We start from the raw sequence: 21221 nt of genomic DNA on the forward strand, positions 1-21221 counted from the left end.
CAGCTCCAAACCAGGAAGTACATATCTATGTGAACAAAGATAGCTCTAGAAGTCCTCTAGTTCAGGCTGGTGAAGAGGGAAAGTGTTCTCCTGGTAGTGACCAGTGGTGGTGGCAACAGGTACCTAAAACTCTAAGGGAAACTTGCTCTCCAACTGGATGATCTGTGGTCCCAAGAGAATGGGGAAAACAACCTTTGCTTTTTTTTCTCTCCTTCTCTCTGTCTTCCTAGCAATTGATTCTGGATGGGTCAGGGAAAGTGTGCAGCAGAGTAAGGTAAATAAAGCCCCAGTTTTCTGGTGAGAGGACCACAAAGGGAGCCTAGGCAACTGAACAGTAGTGATGAGGTTACAGAAGAGGATTTTGGAAAAGTGACCTCAGAAAGCTGTTTCCAAATTCCTGAGCTCACCCCTGAGCTGCACATGCATGGATCTGATCCTAAGTAGCATACTAAAATCTCTGACAACTAAAGTAACAATCCTTTGCCCATGCTTCACACTGGCCACATACAGGACAGATCCAAATAGAGTGCAAAGACTTTAAAAATGGAACCGACATAGAAACCAAAACCCACAGAAGGCTAGATGGAACCTGTGGTCTGAACTAAACTGGGTTAATTGCCTACTAAAGCAAAAAAATCAAAATACTCCGTAGGATTTAAACAAGACACAGAGTCTCACAACATTATATTCAAAATGTCTAGGATACAATCTAAAAGTACTTGACATATGATGAGCCATGAAAATCTCAATGTACATGGGAAAAGACAATGAACAGATGCCAAAACTGAGATCACACAGATGTTAAAATTATCAGATAAAGAATCTAGGATTTCCCTAGTGGCACAGTGGTTAAGAATTCACCTCCCAATGCAGGGGACATGGGTTCGAGCCCTGGTCCAGGAAGATCCCACATGCTGCGAAGCAACTAAGCCTGGGTGCCACAACTACTGAAGCCCACGCACCTAGAGCCCAAGCTCCGCAACAAGAGAAGCCACTACAATGAGAAGCCCGCGCACCTCAACGAAGAGTAGCCCCTGCTTGCCGCAACTAGAGAAAGCCCACATGCGTCAACAAAGACCCAACACAGCCAAAAAAAAAAAAAAATCTAAAGCAGCTATTATTGGAAGTCCCTGGCAGTCCAGCAGTTAGCACTCGGTGCTTTCACTGCCAGGGCCAGGGTTCAACCCCTGGTTGGGGAAGTAAGATCCCACAAGCTGTGAGGTGCAGCCAAAAAAAAAAAGCAGCTATTATTAAAAACCTCCAACAAGGACAAACACTCTTGAAATGAATGGAAAGACAGAAGCTCTTAGCAAAGAAGTAGCAGATATAAAGAGAAACCAAATAGAAGTTTTAGGGTGTGGGAATTAGGAAGAGGGTGAGAGAATTGGGGAGATGTTGGTCAAAGAATATAAGCTTGCAGTTAGGAGACGTCTAAGTTCTGGGGACCAAATACACAGCATTCTGATTATAGTTAATATAACAATACTGTATTATATACTTGAAAGTTGCTAAGAGACTAGATCTTAGATGTCCTCACCACAAAAAAGAAATGATAATCTTGTGGCATAATGGAGGTGTTAGCTAATGCTACAGTGGTAATCATATTGCAGAATTTAAGTGTATCAAATCTACACCTTAAACTTACACAATGTTATATGTCAATTATAGCTCAATGAAAAAAAGAAAGAAAGAAAAAGGTGAAGAGGACACTTTTAGAGACTCTTTTATTGGGTTCTCTTGGGGAGAAGTCATTTCCCAGAGAGCAACAGCCCAAACATTCAAATAAAAATAATTGAACTGAGAAAAAGAAAGACAAAAATTAAAAAAAACCAAACAAACAAAAACAAGCAAACGAACAAAGAAGAATTGTAAGTTATCAAAAGGGTGAAGGTTAAGGCTTCTGAGAATGTATAATGAAATCCGAAGTAAAAGTGAAACATTTTTCCCCAAAGTTTAAACTGCCCTTATGAGATACATATATTTAAACATATTAGAAGGGAGATTTAAACTTTGACAAGATACATATCTAGGTAGACATCTCAGAAGAGCTGAAAATTTAAAGAAGGTAGAGGTAACTTGGGATGGATTCTTTACTAGATTTGATATTTCACTTAAGTACATGTGTATACTTCATAGCTAAAACCAGCTGTGGCTGGCAAACAACTGCCCATCAGCCTAACTGTGTAGTGGAGATGGCTGCAAAACCTTGGGAGAAAGAGAAATTAGCATTTCAAACGAAGATACTAATACAAAATAAAAAAATGCTAGAAAGTAGTACCATTCTTTAAATAAATTAGGCAAAAAGTTTAAAAAAATTTTTACAACTGAAAATACAATAACTAAAAAAAAATCTTACAGAAGAATGTAACAGAAGAGTCAATGAACTTGAGAATAGATCAATAGATATTATCTAAATTGAACAACAGAGGGAAAAAAAAGATCTCCTCCCTGCCAAAAATGAACCTCATGGATCTGTGAACAATACCAAAAGGGCTAACATTCATGTCACTGGAGTTTCAGAAGAAGAGGAAAGAGTGCATTATTGTGTGTGTGTGTTTGTGTGTGTGTATGAAAAACAATGGCTAAAAATTTACCAAATTTGGCAAAAAAAACAATAACCTAGAGATTCAAGAAGGTCAGCAAACCCTAAACAGGAAAATACAAATGAACTTGAATCAAAATCCATTACAATCAAATTGCTGAAAACTAAAGACAAAGAAAATCTTGAAAACAGCCAGAGAATAACAATGCATTGCTTGGGACTTCCCTGGTGGCGCAGTGGTTGAGAATCCGCTTGCCAATGCAGGGGACACGGGTTCGAGCCCTGTTCCAAGAAGATCCCATATGCCGTGGAGCAACTAAGCCCATGTGCCACAACTACTGAGCCTGCACTCTACAGCCCACAAACCACAACTACTGAGCCCACGTGCCACAACTACTGAAGCCCACACTCCTGGAGTCCAAGCTCTGCAACAAGAGAAGCCACCGCAATAAGAAGCCTGCGCACCGCAACAAAAAGTAGACCCCGCTCGCCGCAGCTAGAGAAAGCCCACGCGCAGCAATGAAGACCCGACAACAAAGACCCAATGCAACCAAAAATAAATAAATAAATAAATTTATTACCAAAAAATGCATTGCTTATAGGTAAACAAAGATTCAAATGACTGTGGAGGCAGAAGGAAGGATAACATTTTAAAGTGCCAAAGAAAGAGAGATGTCAGCTCAGAATTATATATCCAGTGAAAATACCCTTCAGAAATAGGGATGAAATAAAGACATGCTCAGATAAAAGGAAACTAAGAGAAGTTTTTGTCAAAAAAAAAAATTTGCTCTAAAAAGTTGCTAAAGGAAGTTCAGATGTGAGGGAAATAATATCAGAGGGATATTAAACAACATACTTTTAAATAATTCATAGGTCAAAGAGGAAATCTCGAATTAGACAAGATTTTAATTTGAATGAAAATGAAATTTGAATAAAACTGGGAAATATTTTAAACTGAACGAAAATGAAAATATATTACAAAATTGGTAGAATTCAGATAAAGTGGTGTTTAGGGGCGATTTTATAGCATTAAATACCTATATCAGAAAGGAAGAAAGGTTTCATATCAATAATCTAAGACTTAAGAAACTTAAAGAAACTAGAAAAAGAACAAAATAAACCCAAAGCAGTCAGAAGAAATGATAACAGCAGAGATAAAATTGAAAATAAAAAACAATACAGAAAATTAATGAAACTAAAAGGTGGTGGTTCTTTGAAAGGATAAAAAACATTGATAAATCTCTAGCAAGACTGAAAACAAAAAAAAAGAGGGGATTATTGCTACATAGTGTAAGTTGGTACACTATTTCCAGCATCTCACAAAGTATAAAAGGCAGTATGGAGATGAAAGAGCATGAGCTTTGGAGTTTCCAGACATGGGTACAAATCCTGGTGCTTTTACTAACCAGCTGTGATAGAAAGCCAACTTCTTCACCTTTTAGGTCTTAGTTTTTTTATACGTAAAATGAGGTTTGTAATATTTTAACTCAAAGACCAAAAGATAAGATTTAAATTAGATTAAAGTAGGTTAAGAGGGTCCAGTGGTCTAGTGGTTAAGAACCCGCCTTCCAATGCAGGGGACGCAGGTTCGATCCCTGGTCAGGGAACTAAGATCCCACGTGCCAGGGCAACTAAGCCCATGCACCACAGCTAGAGAGAAGCCCACATGCCGCAACTAAGACCTGATGCAGCCAAAAAATATAAATAAATAAATATAAAAAAAAAAGTAGGTTAAGAACCTGGCACAGAGATTGTGCCCAACAAATGATACTTTCCTACTCACCCTCTCCTGTCAGGAATGACATTTACCAATAATAAGGATAAACAAGGGGGATATGTTTCTTTGTTTTTATTACCAATTATATAAATTCATTATTAGATAGTTTTTATATTTAAAGGTTTCCAATACCACCTTACCATGCTGAGCAAAAGCTTTATTTTGCATATCAATCTATTTATATCTATTTAGCATTTATCTATCTCTCTACCTCTCTATATATCTATGGTTAAAACTAAATGGGAAATCAAATTTAATGCTACTTTTGATCATTTTGTTTGATAATTAAAATTTTCAAACCTAGTGTCCACTGAGGGAAGCCCTAGTAGTAATCACAGCATTAATGTGTCCAGTAATATGTAATTTTACAAAGTCCACACTAGATGGCAGATTTTAGACAGTAGTTTTTGGGTCACTAATTATTAGGGTTTTTCTACAATCCTGGAGCTTAGCCAGTTGATACCTCCTTCTGATTTCCTTTTTGTGAGTGACAGTTCAGTTATATTGGTAGTTGAGGTATTTGGGAACCTTTTTGCCAGAATTAGAAGAGGCAAGTAAAAGGAATGAACAAATACCAATCACTAAAACCCAAACAGCTAGATCCACTTTTACAATATTTATTACTTTTGGGGTTTTTCTGGCCACGCTCCACGGCTTGTGGGGTCTTACTTCCCAGACCAGGGATGGAACCCATGCCCCCTGCAGTGGAAGCGCAGAGTCCTAACCATTGGACCACCAGGGAATTCCCACTATTTATTACTTTTTAAAGAAAAAAAAGTTACATGCTATAAGTTAGTACTACAATTTGGGGGAGAAGGGTACATGAAAGGTAAATATTAGCTGGAAATCTTTCTGAATCATTTTGATGACTTCAATAAATTTTTTAATGCAACAGTCTGTTATTTTATCTCTTCATTTTTTCTTTCCTCTCTACTTTTATTTTAATCATATTTTAACAAGTCTTTAACAAGAACATACTGTGTACAAATAACTCTGTGTAAATGGGGGCTGAGGGAGTTGGATGTAGGGGAGCGGGGACTGGATCTTGCATTCTAAGCAATCCTCTCCCCTTAAGGACACTGTAGTCTTACAGGGAAAATAAGACAACCACAAAAAAACCACAGTACATGGGCTTCCCTGGTGGCACAGTGGTTAAGAATCTGCCTGCCAATGTAGGGGACACGGGTTCAAGCCCTGGTCCAGGAAGATCCCACATGCCGCGGAGCAACTACTGAGCCTGCGCTCTAGAGCCCTTGAGCCACAACTACTGAGCCCGCATGCTGCAACTAATGAAGCCCACGTGTCTAGAGCCCGTGTTCCACAACAAGAGAAGCCACCACAATGAGAAGCCTGCATACCGCAACAAAGAGTAGCCCCCACTTGCAGCAACTAGAGAAAGCCCACGCGCAGCAACGAAGACCCAACGCAGCCAAAAATAAAAATAAATTTAAAATAAATAAATTAAAAAAAAAAACACAGTACAGGTAGAAAGTGAGACATGCCCGTGAAGTGAAGTTTTACCAGATGTAAAGGAAAGGATAATCTTCTTCTGGGATAAGTAGTGAAAAGGGATAAAAATAACATATATTGAGGGCGAATTATATGGCAGGTATTGAGCTAGATGGTTAACATGCATAATTTTTTTTGGCAGCATTCCTGGCATGTGGGATATTAGTTCACCGACCAGGGATCGAGCCTGTGCCATGCCCCCTGCAGTGGAAGTGCGTAGTCTTAACCACTTGACCTCCAGGGAAGTCCCGACATGCATGATTTAATTTCATATTACTTTTTACCCTGTTAGACGTTAAAAAAAAAAAAGTTCCCACTTTTCAGGAGAGGTAACTGAGTCTTGAGGAGAATAAGTAACCAAGGCAAGTTTCCAGCTAGGAAGCAGCAAAATCTAGGGTTGAACCCTGGTCTGTTTGCCTCTAAAAATAGCAGGTGGGAGAGGTAGTATCTGTTACTATTTTTATTTTTGAAAGTGATTTATTGCAGTTTTAAGAAATAGAAACTTTATGTATGTGCATTGTAGGATAGAAGAATTGTAAGAGATTGAAAGGCAGGAAACAGACATTCAGTAGAGCATCAACACAGACGTAGAGGCTGGAGGGAGGGAAATGGCGGGCACTCGAGCGGAGTGGAATGGGCTGCCTGAAGGCTGATCTTAAGTTCTCAGACCTAAAAAATGTTTTTAAAAGAGAAGAAAGAAAGACATTTAAATCTGCACAGGGAGATTTAAAACCTGTGTCAACACATCTGCAGGAGATTATTTCTAGGATTTCTCCATTTGACCTTGGTGTCCTGCTTCTACTGAGCTTCTGTTCTGGGTTTCCCTCCTGCCCCTACATTATGATATGTCCACTCAGAGGTGAATGTACCAGCTCCTCAGAATACTGGTACTAATGTCTATCATTTATTTTCAACACATAGTTTTTGAACCCCTACTATAAGCCTGCCCTAGGTCATAACTGCCAACATAAATCAAATGGAGGCCCTGCCTCATAATTATGTCTTACTTGGGCCTCCCTCAAATGCCCTGTCAAATTATGAGCTCCTTTGAGGTTCATTTGTAATTTCCTGTAGTAGAGCAGAGTGGTTAAGGGAATGACTTGACGTCAGACAGACCTGAGTTCAAGTCTCAGTTCTACTCACTGTGAATTGTGGAAATGTGATCACACAGAGCTTCTGTAAGCCTCGGTTTCCTTCTCTATAAATTGGAGATAATGATAATATAAGTATACATGGGAAACACAGATTGGTTGCTACGTCTACTTTTTTTTGACAAGGAAAAACTATTTAAATTATGCATTCAATTCAATTGGTGTATTTCAAAAAGTGCAATATTTATCTTCATTATCAATAAAAGGAGTTAGAAGTTAACTTCAAAGAAATAAGGAAATGACAAATTACCTGAAAAGTCACAGTCACATATGCATTCACTGCATCCTAGAGAAGAGGGGCAAGTTAGGTTCACCCACTTTCACGAGTTTTCATCAAATACCAGACCTATTCATGGGTGGAAGAGAAAAGGCAAATTTTTTGAAGAAGTATGTTATTAAGTGAGGTATTTGCAATTCCTAAGAGTACCAGGTGGGGAGTATGTTTTCTAAACTAGATCTAGGAAGTACAATATGGACTCAATCTGTCCTCCTCCCCTCCAAAGGCTGTTCACTTATTAATGAATTAAAAAACAAACAAACAACAACAAAAAAAGATTAAAAAACAACAACAATTTCACACATACCACCAAAACAGAAAAATAAAACACTAAGGGGTCCCAGATTACTCTCCAGACAGGAACCAGTGGTTCTAGGCTCAACAGTTCAAGCCCAGAATTCATCTGTTACAAAGGCATCATGAACATGCCTTACTTCCAAACACAAAAATTTTTGTAACAATAAAACCAAAAACTAGTCCTGATCACTTTTCTAACATACTCAAATTTAACTAGTATTTAAACTGAGTCGGGAGAAGAAAGAAATCCATACTTACGGGCCAAGGGTGTGTGCAGAGCATTTGTCCTTGCCCTCATGCAAGGCTGAGACATTCAGCTGCTAAAGAAATAACTAGTCCTTTGTAGTCAGGCAGTTTATTATTTCCATAGACAGCAATAGCAAGATCCGCAAAGGTGCCAGCTCCCTGTGTCCTCTGCCCCACAAGACAGCACTAAAGCAAAAGGGGTCAGATAACAAGGCAACACGGGTGATAAGGAGCTCTGGTTCTGAGGAACCAGTTTTATTTATTTATTTATTAACATTTATTTATTTATTTGGCCGCGCTGGGTCTTAGTTGCAGCACGCGGGATCTTCGTTGCAGCATGTGGGATCTTTTGAGTTGTGACAAGCAAACTCTTAGTTGTGGCATGTGGGATCTAGTTCCCTGACCAGGGATCAAACCCGGGCCCCCTGCATTGGGAGCATGGAGTCTTAGCCACTGGACTACCAGGGAAGTCCCAGGAACCAGTTTTATACTAAGCAGTTTGAGTATTTCCTGCTAAGCAATTTTATGGCATGCAGCTGTACCCTAAAGTGTGGGGGAGAAAGGAGTTTCAAGGCAGAAGCCCTTATATCTTACCAGAATCTGGGAGGCAGTAAGAAATTGTCTCATAACAGCCTCGAGGAAAGATAAAAAGGAGGGTGAGAAATGGCCTTGTAGCAGCTCCTCCCAAGCCTCCCATTCTCTCATGTTCTGAGAGGATTATGGGGCATTTTACCAAGACTTAGGTCTCCTGAGGTGAAGCCTTGTCCATGTGGCCTATATGGATATTTGCAAGGACAACTGCACAGAGCAGTTTCCCTACAACTTCACCCCCTAACCTTTCACATCACCAGTCAAGAACTCTCTTTAGAAACATAGGCCACCCCATCAGATATCCTAGTTATACAAATCCTTTTAATTTGTCCTAGGGAACAGAGATACAACAATCGATTAAACTTAGAGCAATTGCTATAGTCTGTGAATAGGGCTATGAATAGGTAAAAAGAAATCGGATCGGGTTCGAGAAAGTTGATCTTGTTCTACTGTCTGGCGTGGCAGCTGTTAACTCCTGCAGTCAGCAGCTGCTGGGAAGTTTCTGAGAGGTCTTAGATTAAGATTCCCTATCGGCCAATGGTCAAGTTGGAAGTGACAGTCTGCCTTAAAAACTAGCCAGGCCGCCCGCCCGCGCGTCCCTCGGTCCCCCTGCAGCAAGCAGTCCCTTCGACCGTCCGACACAGAGGCGCTGGCCGAGCCCGAGGTCTGGGCTCTTGCTCCCTGGCGGAGGGATCCGCGGCGGCTGAGGAGGCGGCGCTGAGCCTAGACGGAAGAGGCAGCTACCGCGGTGGCGGCGGCGGCGGCAGCGCATAAAGGAGCCGCCGCCGGGTGATGCGGCGACCTCTGCGGCAGGCTCAGGAGCCGAGTGGGCCACGGCTCCAAGTCCGTCCCGCCGGAGCCGTGCTCCGGAACTCCCCATCTTCTCCTGCCGACCCGCGATCACCGGGCAGCCTCGCGCGCCCTCTCCCCTTCCCCGTCCCTCCCCTGCCCCTGTTCCCGCCCCGGGGGGCCGCCTCCACCCGCCTCCCGCGATGGCTCTGAAGAGAATCCACAAGGAATTGCACGACCTGGCGCGGGAGCCCCCCCAGCACCGTGTTCAGCAGGTCCCGTTGGAGATGATATGTTCCATTGGCAACCTACAATAATGAGGCCAAATGACAGTCCCTATCAGGGTGGAGTATTTTTCTTGACAATTCATTTCCCAACAGATTACCTATTCAAACCACCTAAGGTTGCATTTACAACAAGACTTTATCATCCAAATATTAACAGTAATGGCAGCATTTGTCATGATATTCTACGGTCAAAGTGGTCTCCAGCACTGTTTCAGGAGTACTTTTGTCCATCTGTTCTCTGTTGTGTGATCCCAATTCGGATGATCCTTTAGTGCCTGAGATTGCTCGGATCTACAGAACAGATAGAGAAAAGTACAACAGAATAGCTCGGAGGCTTCCCTGGTGGCGCAGTGGTTGAGAGTCCGCCTGCCGATGCAGGGGACACGGGTTCGTGCCCCGTACATGCCGCGGAGCGGCTGGTCCTGTGAGCCATGGCCGCTGGGCCTGCGCGTCCGGAGCCTGTGCTCCACAACGGGAGAGGCCACAGCAGTGAGGGGCCCGCGTACCGCAAAAAAAAAAAAAAGCTCGGGAAGGGACACAGAAGTATGCGATGTAATTAAAGAAATTATTGGATAACCTCTGCAAATAAAGATAGGGGAACTCTGAAAGAAAGTCCTTTTGATTTCCACTTGACTGCTTTCTATGAGCCCAGGCCTCACCTTCCCCTGTGCACGTTTACCTGATACAGCAGTGTTGCGTGTTGTACATACTTGGAACAACAAACTAGAAATACTGTACTTCGGTACCAACATTGTCTCCTAGCAGAGAAGTGTGTGTGTGACAAGCCAGTTCTCCAGGCATAACCTAGGTGTGAGACTAAAAGCTTTCCTTATTGACTTAAATTTGGATAACGGCAGAGTGAGGGGTGATGGGTATGGTGTGTGCTTGGATGGGGAAGGAAAGCTCCACTGACCTGTAGGAGATTGTTTTTTAAGTGAAATCCCATTAAACTCAAAACAGTTATGAAAAGCAAGGTGAAGAACATGAAGCTGTTTCTGTATTCATTTTATTCCGAAGGACTTAACGATTTAGGTGAAAGTTATGACCAATCAGATTAAACTCTACCTACATCCTGTATTTTAAGGTCTAAGTTTAACTGGTCAACATTTAAATGGATTGGAGCTATTAGTAAGTAAAGTGTGATGGGCTTTGTTTCCAACTCTTTTACATCTCCCCACCCTTCAACCTTCGTCCTTCAGCCCCTCTTTCTCTCTTCCATATTCTTTGGTTTGTATGTGGTTTCTCAGTTAATACATAGCTAATAGCTCTTATTTTTCTTATGTTTTTAACTGCTTAGGTCTATCTGGATGTAAGGGTGAAAATTCATTCAATGGAAATACTTGTGTATATTTAAAGACCCAATTGCTCCTCTGGAGCTTGTACGTTCAAGAATGATTAATCTGTGTAATAAGCTGATTACTACAGTCATTACATAAACAAACAAACAAACAGACAAGCTAGCCAGATGCTCTGCAGATCAGAGCTGAAAGAGATGAATGGCCCCAGTCCCATCCCTCCCCAGCAGTTAAGGTTGTCCTGTGCTAGCTACCACACCCAAGTGCTTGGCATCAGTCCCCACAGCAATCATGTCACCCTTTCGCCAGTTGTCCCCATGTCTTATTCACACCATATGCCCAGACTTGTTCCTAGGTGGCTTAGTAGCTTCTTCCTTATACCACCTAGAACATCTACAGTCCTCTGATATGTGGGCAACACCAGAAGCACTTTAGAGTTGTCATCTCACATCCATGATCATTATCATCATTATCCATAACCGCCCAAATCTAGCAAGCTTAGCTGGGCAGCAAAAGGACATGGAGTTAGAATCTCCCACCTCCTGGCTCTTCTTTGATACACACAAATTCCAGTATCCCAGTATCCCAGGAGGTAGACTTGGGAGGAAAAGAGTGAATGAGTTAATTACACAGTCCTCGTGCCAAGACCAGCCAGGTCCAGTGCCCCAGACTATGGGAACCCAAATTCCCTTTGCTACTTGACTGCGTAGTTGGCAGTTTGGGTATGTGTGCCAGGCTTCCTTTGCCTCAGGTGCTGGAATCACTGGAGCTTATTTTTAGGCCCGGTTCTGACTTGTAGATGGATTGCTGCCCTGTGCAATAGTATATTCAGGTGGCTATGGTCCTTACCTGGGAAGCTCAGGTCAAATCAGCTTGCTTCCATCGATGTTCCTCCTCCAAGAGTCCTTTTCCATAGGCATTCACACAGGTCACAGAGTGCATGGGTCTCGTGCAATCTTATGCCCCGTTTGGCCCCTCTGAGCTGAGACTTGATCATCCAACTTTCCTGCTGCCAAGTACCAGACTACACTGCTAGCCATAAGTCAATGAAAATGCCATGAGTCAATGAAAATGCAACAAGGCATATTTCGGGAGGCATTTTTAGAGCAAACATCACAACTTAAACTATGCTCAATGAGCAGAGTTCCCTTTTCCATGCATAGTTTTACAGTTTTCTTTAAAGCTGCACAGCTGTACCATTCCAGTACATTCCTGTATAGAGGGCCCCAAGACCACACCCCAGGTTCAGTGATTCGCTAGGAGGACTGACAAAATTCAGCACATAGTTGTACGCACAGCTAAGATTCATTACAGTGAAAGGATACAAAACAAAGTCGGCAAACAAAAAAGGCATATGGTGCAAAGCCTAGAGAAAACCAGGCACAAGCTTCCAAGAGTCCTCTCCCAGTAGAGTCACACAGGACAGCTTAATTCCCCCATCAACAAGTTGTGCCAACACATGTGAAATATTACCTCCTGGGGAAGCTCATTAGAGACAGTGCCCAAGGCTTTTATTGGGAGCTGGTCATATAGGCACCTTCTGCCTAACACATACCAAAATTCCAGACTCCCAGGAGGAAAGCAGGTATCTAGCATAAACCACACTGGTTGTACAAACAGTTTAAGTACAATGAACCACTCTCATCAGTTCTGTGAATGGTGGGAACCCTCCCCAAAACACATCCTAGACACCAGGCCAACCTGTAAGCAGGACTTTCCACTGATAAGCAGGCTCTTGGCCCTTGGCCAAGGCATCTTTACAGCAAAAGTATTATCAGTAGGACCTCCTGCAGCAGGGTGAGAGCAGCCTGCAGTACTGATCTCAGTTATGCCCTTTCGGGGTCCTTTACTTAGCCAATTAAAACAAGTACCACTAACTATACAGATCTATCTGAAAAAGCCAGTTGATATCATCCTTAAGCTTCTGATTAACTTTTTTTTTTTTTTTAACCTAGCCCAAGGCATCAATTCAGGCACAGCCACAAAGTTGAAGCTGACCTGAAAGCTTTCCAGGGCTGAGGCAGTATGATAGTTGGGGCACACAGACAAGTACAGTCCCAGAGATTGCAAGTGGTAACCATAGAAACAAAGAGTTCACAAATGTTGGGGCATGCCAAGCAGGACATACTTTAGTCAGGCAGCACAGGCTATCAGGGCCCCATGTGGCCTTGTACTGTCAGACCTCCCACTCTGGGTTCTCAGTCCAGTCCAAATTATGCAGTTCAGTCCTTGATTTCAGAGGGACTGCCTGAGGCAAGTCAGTTCCAAACAGTTTTACTTGTCTATAACATCAGTTCAACAGCTTCACTAGTGTGGACAACATCTATAGGTGTTCTGCAAGCAAGTGCTGGGGTTACCCCCTGCCATCTCAGTGCTGGTAAGGTGTGAGCCTAGGCTCAGCAACCAGTTTAATTCAGAGAACTCGCAGCTTGAAAGGAACAGTTCTGAAAAACAAAGATCATTAATGCCCTTCTCCCCTGCCTCCCCATCCCCAGGTGCTGGGGTTTTACTTTTTCCTGCATCATTACAAAATCAGTTGTGTCCTGTTCAGCAATGATAACAACATTTTTTCAATTATCCCCTACTCTCATCTAGACCATTCACCTGGAAAAGTTGTATGCAAAAGGCATAAAAGCATTTTCACAGAAAAACATTTTTGTATAATTTAACCAGAAAGACCCATCATATTCGAAATGGGTCAGAATGAAATCTTAAATTTTTAAAAGATAATTATATTGGGCTTAATAACCTGCCATGCCTTTTGTCCTAATCATTTATCCAGGGAGCAGCCTACAAAAGATCAGTCCCTTTCCGGGGACAGCTGCATTTAATAATCAAACTGCCTTACTAAGGTGTGTATACCAGGAAAAAGGTGAGGGGCATGGAGTCAGGCTATCAGACCGCCATTGCAAACTGCAACTAATTTAGAAAGCTGAATACAAGTCAACAGCAGTGAGACGACCCTGAAATGGGGTCCAGAGTCTGACTTGTTAGTAGTGGGTGGAGGTGTCACACTCCCTAGCTTTTGCAGGAATCCTATTAGGAATGCATTCAGTCTCTGTATCAGAAATATAGAGCTGATCAGCAGCTCAATCTCACACGGCCCCATCAGAAATAAGCTCTTTTCTGTGGGCATTTGTGACCCAGATGGTCCAGCCAGCATCCATGATGTTTCCACAATTTAGCCCACAGAGAAGTGTCTTAAATGTGTAACTATTCCAGAACCTAAGTTTTATTTTTTGAGCAGAAATTCGTCAGCTTTTAGTTTGGCACAGCTAGTGCTGAGGCTGAAATAGCCCAGACCAGGTTTCAGCTTAGAGTCAGGTCTAGGCAATTAAGCGTCAGGATTCCAAAAAAGCCAGCAGCTTTTCTTTAGCAGCATATTCAAAGCCCAGATACTACAAGGCCAGAGAGCCATGTTCCAAGTCCAACTGACAAGTGAGGCTTTATGACACCCTTTTTATCTTGTTAGCCTTAGAGTCCAAACAGACCCACCCAAAAATATGCACATCAGGCTGGAAAATCATCAGGCTTTATGGATCAGACATCTGATTTTAGAAAAGCTCATTAGCAACTCAAATCTGCTTTGTAAAACTCCAAAAGTGTATTTCTATCTGGAGAGTGCCTCTCTTTCCATGTTGTTTCATTTTTTTCCAGAAGTTACAATAGGCAAAAAGTATAACAAATATCATCAGTTACAGAGACTGGCTTTGTTTTCAACACTCAAAAAAGAAAAAAAAATTTCAATCCACCCACCAATGGCAAAAAGCAAGTATTTATTTCTGTGTCCCACTAACACTTTTTCTTTGCAGCTTTCCCTGACTGGGATGATCCCTGTAGCATTTATGAAATTATAAGCATATAATATTTTCCATCAATTTTTATCCTACCTCCAGATGCAAAAGCCGCAAAGCACAAAGCTATTTCAACACAGCGCACCCCCCTCAACCTTTAAATGGAAATTTACTCAACCCTCTACCAGTAAATTTAACATTTACAGGATTAACATTAGAGCTACCAAGGAAGCCTTGCAGCTGGAATTGGGGGCAGGAGAGGGAGGATAGGGCTACTGTACCAGTGATGGTAACTAGGCTAAAGAAATGGCCTAGTGTTTTTTTTCCTTTTCCCCCTCTGGTTTGCTCTGCTGCAGCCGTGGGAACTGACCTAACATTTTTTTCCTTCCACTTGGAAAAAAGAGCAATACAAACTTTTAATATTTCTGGGTCATCCAAACTCACCTTTGGGAATTTTGGGGCCCTTCTCCTCCCACATGAAGGAGAGAACAAAATACAAAAAGGCATCACCTTTTCCCCCTCACTTCAGCACATTTTAGCACAGGCTGCACTTTTGCCCCTCGCTTCAGCCAGCACAGCCAGAAACAGCCAGGAGATCCAGCAAGCCAACTCTCCCGGAGTTGGATCTATCATTTTCAAATTCCACAGGTAACTTCTACCTCTCAGAAAATACTGCTGTTTCATCCCATGAATGACTCAATAGCCAGCATAGTTAGTACTAAAGATGTGTTATCCCTCACTCCTTCACCTTTACTTTCCTCAAGCTGCTTTTGCCATATTTCAGTGAGTCAGAGTTGGGCTAGCAAATCCCATTTCTGACACCAACTGAGTTAGGGGTCCTCAAGACCACCCTCCCCCAAGGTCTGATGATTTACTAGGAGGACGGACAATGTTCAGCATATAGTTGTACTCACAGCTAAGATTTATTACTGTGAAATGATACAAAACAAGACAGCAGATAGAAAAGGCACATGGAGCAAGCACATTAGAGCCCAAGGCTTTATTGGGGGACTGGTCATGTAGGCACCTTCTGCCTAACACATACCAAAATTCCAGACTCCCAGGAGGAAAGCAGGTATCCAGCACAATCCACACTGGTTGTACAAACATTTTAGGTACAATGAGCCACTCTTATCAGTTCTGTGGATGGGGGGAACCCTCTCCAAATCACATCTCAGACACCGGCAAAAGGCCAACCTTGTAAGCAGAACTTCCTAAGGATAAGCAGGCTCAGATCTGCTATGTTAACTCTTTCCTACACAACCCCATTGACCTTTAACTTAGCTGGCATATCCATGAGGCTTAGGCATCCTTAGGAGCTGTAGTGTACCCAGGCCCCCAAGAAGCCTAAGGTGATAGCATAGATCCTGCATCTGAGATAGCCACATCTTCCTAGTAATTATGTAGCTGTGAGATTCCACTAATGCCCAGTGTGGTAGGTTGAATAACAGCCCCCAGAGATTTCCAGGTTCTAATCCCTGTAACCTATGAGTGTTAATTTATGTGGTAAAAGGGATTTTGCACATGCGATCAAGTTAGGGATCCTGAGATGGGGATTAGCCATTTGGGCCCTAAATGTAATCACAAGTGTCCTTAACAGAAAGAGGCCAGAGGGAGATTTGACTATAGAAGAGGAAGTAGGAGATGTAATGATGGAAGCAAGAGGATGAAATGATGTAAGGAAGGGGTCATGAGCCAAGACCCTCCAGAAACTGGAAAACGCAAGGAAACTGATTCTTCCTTAGAACCTCTAGAAGGAGGGCAGCTGTGCCAACACCTTTATTTCAGTCTACTGAAACGCATTTTGGACTTCTAGCTTTCAGAACTGTAAGATAAGTTTGTGTTGTTTTAAGCTACTAAGTTTGTGGTACTTTGTTACAGCAGCAATAGAAAAGTAATATACCAAGTCTTACTTCTTTCCTGGATATACCATTTCCATTTCATAATGCATGCTTGCTAGGCAATACCCACTTTGTTGACATTTTTATTTTTGACCCATTCCAGAATGGGCAGGTCAGAGAATAACATCATGTGCTATTGCTTAGTTAGCTTCTCAGGGTCCACCAGCACTCAACAACAGGCCAATAATTACCCCTCAAATGGAGTATACCAGGCAGTGCTGTTAGAAAAATGCTGTGTCCAAAACCCTAGTGGGCACCACTGCCTAGTGCCACAGATGCAGTCTACTGCAAGCACTGTCAAGCACTGATATTTGAAGCTCAAAAGGCTCATTAGAACTAGCCTGTCGAAATAGGAGGGCAGTCTGTATAGCCTTCTAGATGGTTTCCTTATGTATCTTCTTACTACCACTTCCTTAGTCAGTATAGTTATCTGCTCGTCCCCTCTCCTCCCTTCGCCTGGCATCCTGTCCTGCTCTACTGGTATCACATAACTGGGCTGAAAGATCCAGGTGGGCTCCTAGTTGTATACTCATCCCACTAGCACTGTTTAATTTGTGTCATTTCCCCACTGGGAACATTCCTAATAATCAAGAGAAGTATTATACATACGCAACACATCTGTTCCCACAATACATTCAGAGGTATCAGTTACAACCACTTGGGTGTGTGAACTTCTCACTGAATAAAAGATAATACAGACAAGTTTCAAGGGCCACAATGGTATGGCCTCTTTTGCCATAGATAAGGTCAACTTTTGGCAGGAGTTACACGTCGGACAGGACATGGTTTTTTCTATGACTGCTAGAGGACTTCAGCGTGGTAAATTCACCTTCATTGTCCCCAAACTTGTTTTTTTGGCAAGAAGCCTCTATATTGTCAGTGTTTACTAGTCACACCTGCTGGCAAGCATCTGCTAACATTGCAATAATGCCATCAAGACAGAAACTTTAGATTTGTCAACCAACAGACACTATTTACACAGGAAACACTTTGGACATCAAAAAGCTTTTCTCTAACACTTTATAAGCATTCATAGCACAAAAAAGTAACGTATCATCTAAATTATACATTTTTACAATTAAATTGTAAAAATGGCTCAGAGCCATTAAATTGGCTCAGAGCCTTAATTTTTAATTTGATTTAAACATTGCTTTTAGTCTGATGACAACACCAATGGTGCAGAGTTCTGGAGATACGTTCAAAGCAGCACTCACCTGCAGCTTTTCTTCGGTTCCAGAGTCTCCAAGGCAGTCAGTAGTGTTTTGTCAAATGCAAACTTTAGGTTTTTCTGTGAGAATGCAGAACACTGCATGTATTCGACAGCCTTCAGGTCACAGAACAGCATTTCAGCAGTCTGCGGAGGGAGAGGTTTCTGTGTTCTTGGCAAGCTTCTCGATAAGAGAGGGTATCACATTTCTGAGATCAGTTTTGGCTCCAACAAATAAGGAGTCTTCAAACAATGGTGAATTATCTCAGGTACTCACTTTTCTTTCACATTTCCAAATAAGGGCTGAAGACCACTGAAAAAGACTAGAAATATATGTTTGTGGATAGCTGAGGGGTTGTTCTGTCAAATCTTTCTTGTCCTGCAGGATCAAAAAGTCCGTAAGTGTATGGCTGTCACCAGTTACTGACTGCATAGTTGTCAGAAACCATGGAACGTATTCAGACATTAACTTACTGTTGTATAGCATATCAAGACACATCTTACCAACAACACCATCACACACAACACAAATTGTCTGCATTGCTGAAATATTTTTTACTCCACTGGAAATATTCCAAATATAATTCGGTACACGGGCCTCTCACTGTTGTGGCCTCTCCCATTGCGGAGCACAGGTTCCGGATGCGCAGGCTCAGCGGCCATGGCTCACGGGCCCAGCCGCTCTGCGGCATGTGGGATCCTCCCGGACCGGGGCACGAACCCATGTCCCCTGCAACAGCAGGCGGACTCTCAACCACTGCGCCACAAGGGAAGCCCCCCCTTTCTGCCAACTTCTGCTTGTCATTCATTCCCATCTCACTGCAACATACCAACTAATATCTGTTTTCCCAAACCTCACTCATAGACTACATCTTGAAAATGACTCCATTCTCCGAGGCGTGGAAGAAAGAAGGCCCAACGGACCGCCCTCTCAAGGCAGACAGTTGTTGGTAGATGCCAGCTGGAAACTCAGCTGGGGCTGCTGGCCAGAAGCCTCAGTTCTCCTCCATATGGGTTTATTTGGGATTCCACACAGCAGCAGCTTAAGTCCAAGGAAGTGCATTCAAAGAGGACAGGCTTTGAGGTAGTCTTCCATTGAAGCTAATGCCAAACATTCCTTTGATATAAGGATCAGATATGAATTATTTGGTTCAGAAGTGCATGATGCCAGGACAGCTCAAAGAGAAAAATATTGTTTCATAAAATTGTTAAACCTAAATACCAAAGGAAAAGTTATACCTGATTTTGAAACATGTGTTTTAACAACGCAGCCTGAGGAAAGGTGCCAACCAACCTCCACCTTTTAAAGGTGAAGGTGAATGAATTCTTCTGGTCCCAAGATGGGTTGGTAATCAAGACCATGAGGAAAGAACAAACTAAACTGGAGGGTTAAAAGTCTAAAAAATGATGGGGGTCAGTTTAATGTAATTTGTCTTAAGGGCTATAGGGATGACCCATTTTTTACAGGTGGGAGGCCTGCACTACCTTAAGCCTGAGAGATAGCCTACCAGAAAAGAGAAGTGGCAAAAGGCCCGTGGATTTCCACGAATGAGGAAGAGTCCTAAATGACCAGTTGGTGGTGAAGGTCCTCCTGGTGGTGAGATATTCTGGCTGTAGACACTGTAGAAAGTATTGGCCCCAGGAGGGAGAAATGAAAAAGCTGGTCACAGGGTCTACAGAATATCCTGGAGGAACTAACTCTAGGGATCGTGGTTTCAGAAAAAGAAGGGCCCAAGAGGCGAGGGACAGGACTGAGTCTGGCACCAAGTGACCTCCGCATGCACCAACACTCCTCTGGGCCCCGGCATCTGACCTCCAGAGAACTGCGAGCTTGGGGATCAAAAACCCAGGCAGGAGGGAGACACAAGAGGGAAGAGATATGGGGATATATGTATAACTGATTCACTTTGTTATATAGCAGAAACTAACACACCATTGTAAAGCAATTATACTCCAATAAAGATGTTAAAAAAAAAAAAAAACTTGCCAAAATGTCACCCCCTGCCTCCAAAAGCAGTTTAAAGAAGGGAGTGTCCAGAAATCAGGATGAAGAAAACTACTTAGAGAAGCCCCTTCTCCTATCAGTGGACCACCAGGATTTATCTGGGTAATGAAATGATAATAGGCCTTTTTGTCATCTTCTTTTTATAATTTATCCATTTAAATTTCAGTCAACATTTTAAAAATATCCAATCAGAATGACAGGCGTTTCCAGAAGTATCAGTTTTTTTAATCCTCACCCTTTTACAAATGTGAAAACTGAGGCTCAGTATGGCTACCAAGGAATTCTCCTAAATCATTGAAACTGTAAATCTGGGACCTAAGTCTAAATCAGTTTCTCATTTTATCTTGGCTAACTTCTTAAAGTTCTGTTTAAGGACACGGGGAGGGAGAAGGGTAAGCTGGAGGAAGTGAGAGAGTAGCATGGACATATATACACTACCAAATGTAAAACAGCTAGTGGGAAGCAGCTGCATAGCACAGGGAGATCAGCTCTGTGCTTTGTGACCACCTAGAGGGGTGGGATAGGGAGGGTGGGAGGGAGGGAGACGCCGGAGGGAGGGGATATGGGGTTATATGTATACATATAGCTGATACACTTGTTATACAGCAGAAACTAACACAACATTGTAAAGCAATTATACTCCAATAAAGATGTTAAAAAACAAAACAAAACAAAAACCCGGCAGACTTGCAGCGTTCGCAGCTCGCTGAACGTGACAGCAGGCATACTGCAGCATACGCGAACACGAAGGAAAACTGCCACGTCCCAGTGGTCTCCGCACCTCTTGACTGCCTGGTTCCAGATCCTTCACCTGCACCAGGCGCCGGGAATGAAGAAAACTTGGGCTCGTGTGTCCCGACCTCGGAGAGGAAGGTAGCAGGACAAAATGAACCAGTATTGAGCATGCCATTTGAAAGATTTTTCCAGGGTGGGGGGTGGGGGAGTAGATTGACAGCGCACGCGCATAAAGAGCTGGATGCCGATCCTCCAGACTGCCCATGGCCTCACGTGACCCAAGGAATGCGAGCACCATTAAGCCGGGCCCAAGCGAGTCACGTGGGTCAACTGACTGCCTAAGCCACTCCGGTACTTCCAGGTCTGCTCCGCGCAGCACACAAGCTAAATGCACAGCCCGGAAGCTTCTTGCACCTTTGGAGCGGGACTTGGTCGTCACAGAACGGGGAGACACTCAGGCAGGAAAGAGGAACTGATGCCCAATTACCCGCGGGATGCCTTTGGGGAGAGACCTCTGGAGTCAACGCCCTCCCTTGGAAATAGGTTTCCGTGCCCGCGCGCGGGCCATATGGAGCGGGGACATAAGAGGCGTGGCCTTGGTGCTGCGCTGGATCCGAGAGCTCGCGTCGTGTGAAGGGACTCCCTTAAGGCTCACGGCCCTACAGCCTCTGTCAAGTGGGAAGGTCCTGGGCGCGCTTAAAAGCCCTTGCTTAGGCCCCTTAAGCAACGACTGAGTTGTAAGCTTCAGGGAGCACAAGTGCCATGTGTTGGAGGCACCAGTGTGGAGCATCTTCTGTCCCTGCTGGTGTGAGCGTTCA

General features: G+C 43.1%; 2 pseudogenes; one reads left to right on the forward strand and one right to left on the reverse strand.

Annotated features, from left to right (window-relative positions):
* Window positions 1-9188: 9188 nt before the first annotated feature.
* On the forward strand, window positions 9189-10779 carry LOC101288084 (ubiquitin-conjugating enzyme E2 D2-like; annotated as a pseudogene).
* A 226-nt stretch (window positions 10780-11005) lies between these two features.
* LOC117196343 (cell division control protein 42 homolog) lies at window positions 11006-20782 on the reverse strand (annotated as a pseudogene).
* Between the last annotated feature and the right edge of the window lie 439 nt (window positions 20783-21221).

The sequence above is a fragment of the Orcinus orca genome, chromosome 6, assembly GCF_937001465.1.
Source record: "Orcinus orca chromosome 6, mOrcOrc1.1, whole genome shotgun sequence".
NCBI classification, from domain to species: domain Eukaryota; kingdom Metazoa; phylum Chordata; class Mammalia; order Artiodactyla; family Delphinidae; genus Orcinus; species Orcinus orca.